Here is an 11,944-nt window from a genome sequence, read left to right as displayed (position 1 = left end):
TCTATCGTTTTCACCGATATGCTCATCTGGGTAACCAGGAAGGCGCACCACCCCCCCTCAAACAAAACTGCCCCTTGCATTAGTGCTATTTTCGTTTGTGCCACTACTGGGTTTTTGCAGTCACTATATTACTGACCCTGGTTTGAGATTGCGTTCGTGCCATTCGCAGGATAGAATGGGAAAAACGGAACTCCTCGTTGAACAAAACCTTCTCTTCCCTCTCGTTTGCCATTGTTTGTTTGCAAATTTAGCAATTTATATTCCGATGTGTTTCAAGCTATCATATTTTCCTACCATTCAGATCTCTGTACGAGAACTTTATACATGTATTTAATAAAATAAATAAATAATTATATATACTCAAAATTATAATAAATTTGTTGATTATAATCAAATATTAAATTTATAAATTTAGATGAATATGTTATTTTTTATATAAAAAATTGAATATACATTTCATTTTGAAATCAGAATTAAAAGTTTTAAATGGTTATTATCTTGCTACACCAAGAATCAACTTGATGTTAAAATTTACGAGAATCTTGTATAAAATTAATTGAAACCTGAATAATAAACTTGGTCCAAAATCAACTTAAGGTGAAATTGTGAAATGATTATATTAAAAATTAAAAAAATCAATCGGAAAAGAGACATTTTAAAAAAAAATGAATAACAATTGCAACTCGCTATAGATTTATTTTTTTCCATGCTGTATTTTTATTATTTTGCATTCCAGTATTTATTCTTCTAAACCACGCAGCATTGGTAAATGGGAAGTAAAATGACCAGTAAAAGGATGCTAATGAAAAAAAAAAGATTGAGGTTTGTTATATGAAAAGAAAAGGTCAATCAAAAAGAATAAAACGTCATGATGCCTGGCATGATTATTAGTTTCCTTTTCATCATGGTGGTGATGCTCAATCAAGCCAGGTCTTTGCTGCATTGATTCCTGGTGTTGCCCGGAAGTTAAAAGAAAGCCGGGGGGGGGGGGGGGGGATTCTCGGGCCCCCTCCCGAGAATCACACTATTCTGACTCCCTGCATGGTTCAAGGCTGGTTTTTCGGCAATCCTCGGCCCACAACCTGGGCTATTCGGACTCCCAGCCTGGTTCAAGGCTGGTTTTTCAGCAATCCTCGGGCCACAACCTGGGCTATTCAACTCGGCCTTGAGTTAAATTAGTTTTTATGGGCCCCGGTTGATACCATAAAATAAAAATTAGTTAATTTGGAATGGGAGCTTTAAATCTCTGTCAAAGGGAGTTGACTGCCAGTCGCAAAGCTAAACAATAATCCCAGGCAGCAAGTATTCCATGCTTCTCAGACACCTCAGCAACCTAGTGAATGAAATAGAAGGTAGTTAAGAGCCTCTTTGTTTTTTAATTAGTTTTTAAGGTTTTGATTTTAAAAAAATAAATTTTTAAAAAAATATAGCTAATTGTATTTAAATATATGTTTAGTAAAAATTATAATTAAAATTTATAGGTAGAAAAAACATATATAAAATATTTAGTCGTGGTTACTTTTCAAAAGTGTTTTTTATATAGAAATGCATTGAAATATTTTTTTTAAAAAATATTTTTGATATTAGTACTTTCAAATGATCTAAAAATATAAAAAATTAAATAAAAAAATATTTTTGAAAAAAATATTTTTAACACTCAAGAATAAATAAAATTTTATAAAATTCAATCAAAGAACACATAAAAACTGTAATACAAAAACTACATTTTAAACTTATTTTTTTAAGATAATCCACAATATAAACTATAATTTAGTATATTACCTGACCATCACAAAAAAAGAGAGTTAAAACTAAACAGACAGAGCCTTAGTTATTAACCGTATTTACAGGGAATTGACTGGTTGTTACCGACGTTGTTCGACATTAATTTTTTTCTCCAACTTTAGCCTTGAATTGATTTAATAATAAGAGATCTTAATTTAAACCAACATATTCCGAAGACAAAAAAAAGGCTCTGATCATCAAATAAATGTAGATCGTATTGCCTTTTGAGAAAGGAGGAATGGCTTGTAGGCCGTGGTTCAAGGAGAGCCCATGAGCTCCTGCGCATAAAGTCCTTTCTTTGATTTTAGCTGTTTGTGTTGAGAATAGCCCTTTCTTTGATTTTCGTTTTTATTTGATCATAAAATAAAAGTAGTTTTTATGGGCCCCGGTTAATACCATAAAAACCATCCCAGATCTTCGATGGTATTTAAGCACATTGCAAATACGCTTTTAAATAATTTTTTTTGTTTTTTTAACTATCTTGATATTTTTGCACCAAAAATAATTTTTTTAAAAATAAAATAATATATTATTTTAATTTATTTAAAAAATTAAATAATATTACAATAACAAACTATTTATTAAAATCTTGTCCTAAAAATCCTATCAACCAAACTGCACCACACTCTTTTTAAAATTTTTGAAATGTTAGGTGATATAATAGTAATTATTTTTTAAAATATATTTTATTTAGGGATATGTTAAATAAAATTTGTTCTTTTAAAATATTATTTTTAACATCATTATATTAACATATTTTAAAAATACAAAAGAAACTAACTTGAAGACAAAAAATATAAAAAAATAATTTAAACATAAAAACAAACTAGTTTTTTCATGAATTCAGAGAAAAATTTATTGAGAATATATGATTATTGGTTAGATTGATATAAAATGTAATTTATTAAATTTTTTATTTAAAATATAATAAAATAATTTTTTTATTTTTAATATTAATATATTAAAAATTAAAACTTTTATAATAAAGTATACTTTCAAAATTCATCTTGAAAACAAAGCTGCATCGATCGATCTCAGATGATTACTTTGGAGTTTATTTGAAAGTCTAATTATAGTTATTTTTTAAATTGTTTTTTATTTGAAAATATATTAAAATAATATTTTTAATTTTTAATTTTTTTTGGTATCAATACATTAAAATAATATTAAAATACCTAAAAAATATTAATTTAAAATAAAAAATATATATTTAAAAAAAATATATTTAAAACATAACTATAAACATGAAAAATAAAAAATAATGTTACGATATTAGAAACACCAAAAAGTAAGGAGCACTTGAGGTGATTATTCCGGCAGGTTAAAAAAATCACAGATTTTAGCTGTGAATTTTTTTTATTTAAAATTATATTAAAATAATATTTAACTTATTTTTAATATTAATATATGAAAAATATCTAAAAATACTTTAAAAAATAATTTGAAAAAAAAAAGATTTTTTTAAAAGCATGGTTTAAAAAAAACACGCTGCCTTGAGACAGAAGCGAAGGTAATAAATAAAGGCAAATAAAGGGAAAGGCAGCCTGGTTTGGTTTGGGCAGCGTGCAGAGAGATATGCAGGAGCCGGGGAGCAAGTAATGATGGACCTGACACACACTTCCCTAGCCTCTTTGGACCCTATAAAATTCTAACACTTTTTTCGCTTCTTCTCTTCGACCTTCGTGCGATTGCGTGCCACCCTCTGATCATACCGTAGCCAGTAAAAAAGCCTTAAACAATGGAGGTTTTCATTATAAAAATAGCACCTGTTATAAAGTTATCTGAGAAAATATCACAAGCAATAAAATATTTACAAAATAGCAAGTCTTATTGTTTTCAATTTTTTAAAATATAAAGGCACGCTATTCCGAGTAGAATAGTATCTCGAACGGCGTGTTTATTTTAGCATTTAAAAAATATTTTTAAATTTTTTTATTTAAAAATATTTCAATATTAAAAAAACTTTAAAAAATAATTTCTATTATAATTTTAAAATATTCTACCACCTGGTTTAGCTTGGGGTCTGAGATTCATGACACAATTAATAAAATGTATAGAAACTAGAATCTTTAAATTTTAAGAATAAAGTTTTAAATTATAGAAAAATAGATAGAAAAAATTATGATAGTTTTTAGAAAGTTGATAATTTCAAAATCTAATAAAAAAACATGAAACACCACATATTTACGTAGAGATTAAAAAAAATACATAACCAAAATCCATTTCTAAACAAAAAATAATTAATTTAAAAAAAACAACAAAATTAACATTTTTTTTGTTGTTTTTTTTTTAAGATAATGACTCTGCACAACTAACCAGCCTCTGAAAAAAAAATCATAAAAAAAATATAAATTTATTAGAAATACAGGTTTTCCAAACATGCATAAGAAATTTTCTATGTTACGCGTTCCCAACATTGCAAATTATTGTGACATGATTATAAATTTCGTTATTTTATTAAAAAAATTTAAAATCTTCTTTGCTTGTCAGATATATTTTTTATGCAAACACTAATTGTTTTTATATATATATAAAAACACTAGGAACCATCATTCATCAACCTATTGTCGTGATGAGCATGGATATTTGTACAGAAAGGGTTAAAATAGGAGGAAGGGTGTTAAGGGATTGCGTGCCAAAAAAAGTTAAAAAGTGGACCTTGTCTCCTCAGCCTTTGTTTCTTCCCATTACAAAACCAGAAAATAAAGACAGGCTCTCTTATGGTAAAAGTTCAAAAGGTCGCATTCCTTTATCTTTTTGCATAGCTGACCTGCGATTCTTTTCTATTTTCATTCATGTCACCAGAAAATAAGTTGTAAAAATGATTTTTTTTTATCAGGGTGCTTGTAAAAAAAAAAAATTAACCCAATATCAATAATTTGGTTTTTTCAAATAATTTTTACCATTGAAGGTGCTCATAGCTCTCCAAGCCGGGCTAGAAGAGAAAATGAGCCCACTCAAGGTAGACGAGTATTTTTATCATCTTCTCGACATCGTCTTGTCTTCATGGGAAAATCGACGAACCAGCAACATTTTGTACATTCTTAGCTGTTGAAACGGTTCTCGAATGACTGACAACGTGCAAAAAAAGTATGAAGTAATGCTGTAAAAATTGATTTTTGATCAATAATACATTAAAATAATATAAAAACATACAATAATAACTCAAATCTAAAAAAAATAATTTTTTTAAAAGGCATGGTTTAACACAATGACAATCAGGAAAGCAATATACTAGCGCGAGCTTCCTTAACCGAAGGCGATGTAAACAAAGTCGAGGGGCCACTCTGTAAAACAAGCAAGAGTTCAGAGGTGACAATGACAAAAAAAGAAATTTCCTCGAAACTGAAACCCTATTTGTCGTGCAGTCGACAATAAGGTGAGGTAGGCCCCAGAGGGACAGGGGCATCATTATTGACAATCTCTTTCTATATCTTCTATTTCTCGCATTTCTTTTCAACTTCTCGGTTTTTATGGGCTTTCAATGGGCTGGGCCAGGCTCCTCCGAAGTGGAGATTTTATCTTGTTTAAATAGTTAGTAAAATAGTGCTAGCGAGTCCCGCTATCAATTAAATTAATCTAAATCTATGCTGAGAAATTAGGCCACTAGTGAGCATTAATAATTTAAAATTCTTAAATCAGTAGTACCTGACCACTCCTTCATATGTTTTATACACTTTAATCTTGATTAATGTTCAAAACTAATAAGTAATAACGTGTAAGCTGTTAGGATTATTTCGATTTTATTTAAGAATTGATAAATACGCAAAAATTAGTATGAGTGTATTCCTTTTTAGTAATAAAGATAAGTTAAATGCACAACTATTATCAATTTCTCAATTGGGTCAGCAAACAAGAATAATTCTCAATTTGGATTGTTCATCTACCAAATACTATCCTTTAATCTTTATTTTTAAAATTAATGTAAAAATCATGCCTTTTTTAAGACAAACATATCAAGACTAATATTGGATTCTAACTTGATTTTCATTGAAATTTGTCCATTTCAAATTTTTTTTTTTTAATATTTTTGTATCATTTTAACATGTTGATATTAAAAATAAAAAAATATTATTTTACTATACTTTCATATAAAAAACACTTTAAAATAAATTATTATTACATTTTCAAATATCTTACATGGTATTAAAAGAAAGATAATTTTTTTAGCAGGATTAGTCGGAAAATATCCAATAAAAGAGTGATCTTATTAAAAAATTAATTTGTTTGGGGAACTAGTCGGAACCGGCAATAGCCTGGGAACAAACTTGTTCTCTTCCCAAAAAAAAAAACAAAAAACAGAAGCACATTTTTACTCATCCGAATTCCGAGACATCAGACGGCTAGCAACTGGAAGCCACCCTAGAAATTTATAAAATTAAATAAAAAACACATAAAAACTGTAATACAAAAACTACATTTTAAACTTATTTTTTTAATATAATCCACAATATAAAATATAATTTAGTATATTACCTGACCGTAACAAAAAAAAAAAAAAGAGTTAAAACTAAACAGACAGAGCCTTAGTTTTTAACCGTATTTACAGGGAATTGACTGGTTGTTACCGACGTTGTTCGACATTACTTTTTTTTCTCCAACTGTAGCCTTGAATTGATTTAATAGTAAGAGATCTCAATTTAAACCAGCATATTCCGAAGACAAAAAAAAAAGCTCTCATCGTCAAATAAATGTAGATAGTATTGCCTTCTGAGAAAAGAGGAATGGCTTGTGGGCCGTCGTTCAAGGAGAGCCCATGAGCTCCTACGCATAAAGTCCTTTCTTTGATTTTAGCGGTATATATTGAGAATAGCCCTTTCTTTGATTTTCGTTTTTATTTGATCATAAAATAAAAGTAGTTTTTATGGGCCCCGGTTGATACCATAAAAACCATCCCAGATCTTCGATGGTATCTAAGCACATTGCAAATACATTTTTAAATAATTTTTTTAAATAAAATAATATATTATTTTAATATATTTAAAAAATTAAAGAATATCACAAACTTTACCCCACTCTTTACCCTAAAAATCCTACCAGCCAAACTTTACCCCACTCTTTTTAAATTTTTGGAATGTTAGGTGACATAGTAGTAATTATTTTTTAAAATATATTTTATTTAGAAATATATTAAAATAATTTTTTTTATTTTAAAATATTATTTTTAATATTATTATATTAAAATATTTTAAAAATTAAAGAAACTAACTTGAAGAAAAAAAATATAAAAAAAATATTTTTTAAACATAAAAACAAATTAGTTTTTTCATGAATTCAGAAAAACTTTTACCAAGAATATATGATTATTGAGTAGATCGGTATAAAAGGTGGTTTATTATTTTTTTAAATATAATAAAATAATTTTTTTTTATTTTTAATATTAATATATTAAAAAAATTAAAACTTTTAAAATAAACCACGCTTTCAAAATTTATCTCCGAAACAAAGCTGCTTCTATCTCAAATGATTACTTTAAAGTTTATTTGAAAATGTTTATATTTTAAATGATTATTTTAAAGTTTATTTGAAAGTTTGAAATTGTGATGGTGATTGTTTTTAAAATATTTTTTTATTTAAAAATATATTATAATAATATTTTTATTTTTATTTTTTTTACATTAACACATTAAAATAATATTAAAACACAAAAATATATTAATTTAAAATAAAATATTAAATTTTTAAAAACTTATCTTTGAAACACAACCATAAGTTTATGAAAAATAATTTCACAAGTAAAAATACCAAAAAGTTAGGAGCACTTGATGTGATTGTTATAGTAGATTAAAAAAATCAGAAATTTTAGCTGTGAATTTTTTTATTTAAAATTGTATTAAAATAATATATAATTTATTTTTAATATTAATATATCAAAACTATCTAAAAATTAATTTAAAAAATGATTTTTTTAAAAAGCATGGTTTAAAAAAAAACACGCTGCCTTGAGACAGAAGCGAAGGTAATAAATAAAGGCAAATAAAGGGAAAGGCAGCCTGGTTTGGTTTGGGCAGCGTGCAGAGAGATATGCAGGAGCCGGGGAGCAAGTAATGATGGACCTGACACACACTTCCCTAGCCTCGTTAGACCCTATAAAATTCTAACACTTTTTTTGCTTCTTCACTTCGACCTTCGTGCGATTGCGTGCCACCCTCTGATCATACCGTAACCAATAAAAAGCCTTAAACAATGGAGGTTTTCATTATAAAAATAGCACCTGTTATGAAGTTATCTTAGAAAATATCACAAGTAATAAAATATTTACAAAATAGCAAGTCTTATTGTTTTCAATTTTTTAAAATATAAAGGCACGCTATTCCGAGCAGAATAGCATCTCGAACGGTGTGTTTATTTTAGCTTTTAAAAAATATTTTAAAATTTTTTTATTTTAAAATATCTTAATATTAAAAAGAAATTAAAAATAATCTCTACTATAATTTTAAAATATTCCACCACCTTTTAGTTTGGGTTTGAGATTCATGAAACAGTTAATAAAATGTATAGAAACTAGGATCTTTAAATTTTAAGAATAAATTTTTAAATTATAGAAAAATTATGGTAGTTTTTAGAAATTTGTAGAGATAAAAAAATACATAACCAACAGAATCCACATCTAAATAAAAAATAATTAATTTTTTTTAAGAAACAACAAAATTAACATTTTTTTGTTGTTTATTTTTTAAGATAACAATTCTGCACAACTAATCAACCTCTACAAAAAAAAAATATGTTTTCATGAAAAAATATAAATTTATTAGAAATACAAGTTTTCCAAACATGCATAAGAAATTTTCTATGTTACGCGTTCCCAGCATTGCAAATTATTGTGACATGATTTTTTATTAAAAACATTAAAAAAATTTACCTGTCAAATATATTTTTTATGCAAACACGGATTTTTTTTAATATATATAAAAACACTAGGAACCATCACTCATCAACCTATTGTCGTGATGAGCATGGATATTTGTACAGAAAGGGTTAAAATAGGAGGAAGGGTGTTAAGGATTGCGTGCCAAAAAAAGTTAAAAAGCGGACCTTGTCTCCTCTGCTTTTGTTTCTTCCCATTACAAAACCAGAAAATAAAGACAGGCTTTCTTATGGTAAAAGTTCAGAAGGCCACATTCCTTTATCTTTTTGCATAGCTGACCCGCGATTCTTTTCTATTTTTATTCATGTCACCAGAAAATAAATTGTAAAAATGATTTTTTTATCAGAGTGCTTATAAAAAAAATAATTAACCCAGTATCAATAATTTAGTTTTTTCAAATAATTTTTACCATTGAATGTGCTCATAGCTCTTCAAGCCGGGTTAGAAGAGAAAATGAGCCCACTCATGGTAGACGAGTATTTTTATCATATTCTCGACATCGTCTTGTCTTCATGGGAAAATGGACGAACCAGCAACATTTTGTACAGTCTTAGCTGTTGAAACGGTTCTCGAACAGCGTGCAAAAAAAGTATGAATTAATGCTGTAAAAATTGATTTTTGATCAATAATACATTAAAATAATATAAAAACATACAATAATAACTCAAATCTAAAAAAAATAATTTTTTTAAAAGGCATGGTTTAACACAATGACAATCAGGAAAGCAATATACTAGCGCGAGCTTCCTTAACCGAAGGCGATGTAAACAAAGTCGAGGGGCCACTCTGTAAAACAAGCAAGAGTTCAGAGGTGACAATGACAAAAAAAGAAATTTCCTCGAAACTGAAACCCTATTTGTCGTGCAGTCGACAATAAGGTGAGGTAGGCCCCAGAGGGATAGGGGCATCATTATTGACAGTCCCTTTCTATATCTTCTATTTCTCGCATTTCTTTTCAACTTCTCGGTTTTTATGGGCTTTCAATGGGCCGGGCCGGGCTCCTCCGAAGTGAAGATTTTATCTTTTTTAAATAGTTAGTAAAATAGTGCTGGCGAGTCCCGCGATCAATTAATCTAAATCTATGCTGAGAAATTAGGCTACTGATGGGCATTAATACTTTAAAATTCTTAAATCAGTAGCACCTTGCAACTCCTTCATATGTTTTGTACACTTTAATCTTGATTAATGTTCAAAATTAATAAGTAATAACGTGTAAGTTATTAGGATTATTTCGATTTTATTTAAGAATTGATAAATACGCAAAAATTAGTATGAGTGTACTCCTTTTTAGTAATAAAGATAAGTTAAATGCACAACTATTATCAATTTCTCAATTGGGTCAGCAAACAAGAGTAATTCTCAATTTGGATTGTTCATCTACCAAATATTATCCTTTAATCTTTATTTTTAAAATTAATGTAAAAATCATGCTTTTTTTAAGACAAACATATCTAGACTAATATTGGATTCTAACTTGATTTTCATTGAAATTTGTCCCTTTCAATTTTTTTTTTTAATGTTTTTGTATCATTTTAACATGTTGATATTAAAAATAAATTTACTATACTTTCATATAAAAAACACTTTAAAATAAATTATTATTACATTTTCAAATATCCTACATGGTATTAAAAGAAAGATAATTTTTTTAGCAGGATTAGTCGGAAAATATCCAATAAAAGAGTGATCTTATGAAAAAATTAATTTGTTTGGGGAACTAGTCGGAACCGGCAATAGCCTGGGAACAAACTTGTTCTCTTCCCAAAAAAAAAAAAAAAAAAACAGAAGCACATTTTTACTCATCCGAATTCCGAGACATCAGACGGCTAGCAACTGGAAGCCACCCTAGAAACAGTACTACCAGCATACAGATATCCTCAAGATGCAGCAAAGGATGTCTCTGTCGTTCGAATCATCAACACAATCAAGTAAAAAAGAAAACAAAGCCCGATGGTGTTGGGTCCAAGAATCAATGAGCTGACTCTATCCCTTCAAAGCTCTCCTTACTTGTTTCCCAATCAAATCAGTATTGCTTGTGTTGTCAGTTTTGGTTTTTTTTCTTTTCTGTAATCCTTCTTGTTTATAAATATATTAAAATAATATTTTATTATAATTATCTTAATCAAAACAGTAATGAAATATATAAAAAAGAAAAATTAAATTTTTATCCCCTTCCATTAAGACCCGCAATCCAAAAACAGGGCTTGAACTTTGGAAAACATTCGCTTCCTCTGTTTTGCATAAAATATTCCCACCCATGTCCCCATGTTTTTCTCATCCAATTCTTTCTTTAAAATATAAAATATTTCAAGTTAGTTTTAAATTTTATTTTATTTATTAAAATATATACATTCACCTTTTAAAAAATCCCAATATTAATTAACTCACGATATTATTTAATAATTTCATTTATAAGTGACATGGTCTCATCACCTTGACCTCCAAGCAGCCACCATCATCGCTATCTTAATCACACACAAGTTCCATCACATCCTTTGCCTCCATTATTATCATCACTGTCACTGTCTCCTCTTCTACCTTTATTCACTGCTTCATTATCAGAGCACATAATTATTGTTTCATTATCATTGAATTTTCATATCTTTATTTATTCAGTATCCTTTTTTTAAAAATACATTGTCATGCTTGTAAGATCCACATTTTCTCCGAATATAAAGGCCGATTACTCCCCCCCATATATATCCAACGATAAAAATGAATAATAAACCTAGAAGCAAATAAAAAAACACAAAAATTGAAATGAAATTTTTTTTTAGACATAGACCCAAATTTACATATGTTTTTTTTTAGAATAACAATCTTCAAGTGCTTCTTTTTAGGAGATTTACAAAATTTTAAATACACTAAAAACTATATTTTAATTAAAAAATAAAATAGAATTTTAAAATTATCAATGAAAGAAACATAAAATACAAAAATAATAAAAAACTTATAAAATTATCAAAATTAAAGCCTCAAGATAAGATTTTTAAAATGTAAAAATCGACAATCAGTGTAGCAATTCCTTGCTGATGTAAATTCCCATCTAAAAACATGATTGAAATTACATCAAAATTTTAAAATTTTTCAGCCAATATCCATAAATATATCTATCAATCTATAACCAATTCTCATCTGGTTATTTATGATAGATTCGCACATAATCACTCATTTTACATCAGGCTCTCTATATTTTTTGTGTTTCCAACGATAAAAATGAAGAAGGACAAATTGGACAGGAAAAGAAGTCGGCCTGTCAAGTCGCTCTTCTACTTTTATTGTTTTCTCCCC

This window comes from Populus euphratica, unplaced genomic scaffold (genome assembly GCF_000495115.2).
Source record: "Populus euphratica unplaced genomic scaffold, PopEup_1.0 scaffold123.1, whole genome shotgun sequence".
Classification (NCBI taxonomy): Eukaryota; Viridiplantae; Streptophyta; class Magnoliopsida; order Malpighiales; family Salicaceae; genus Populus; species Populus euphratica.
The sequence above is the reverse complement of the archived record's forward strand: the minus strand, read 5'-3'. Positions refer to the sequence as shown.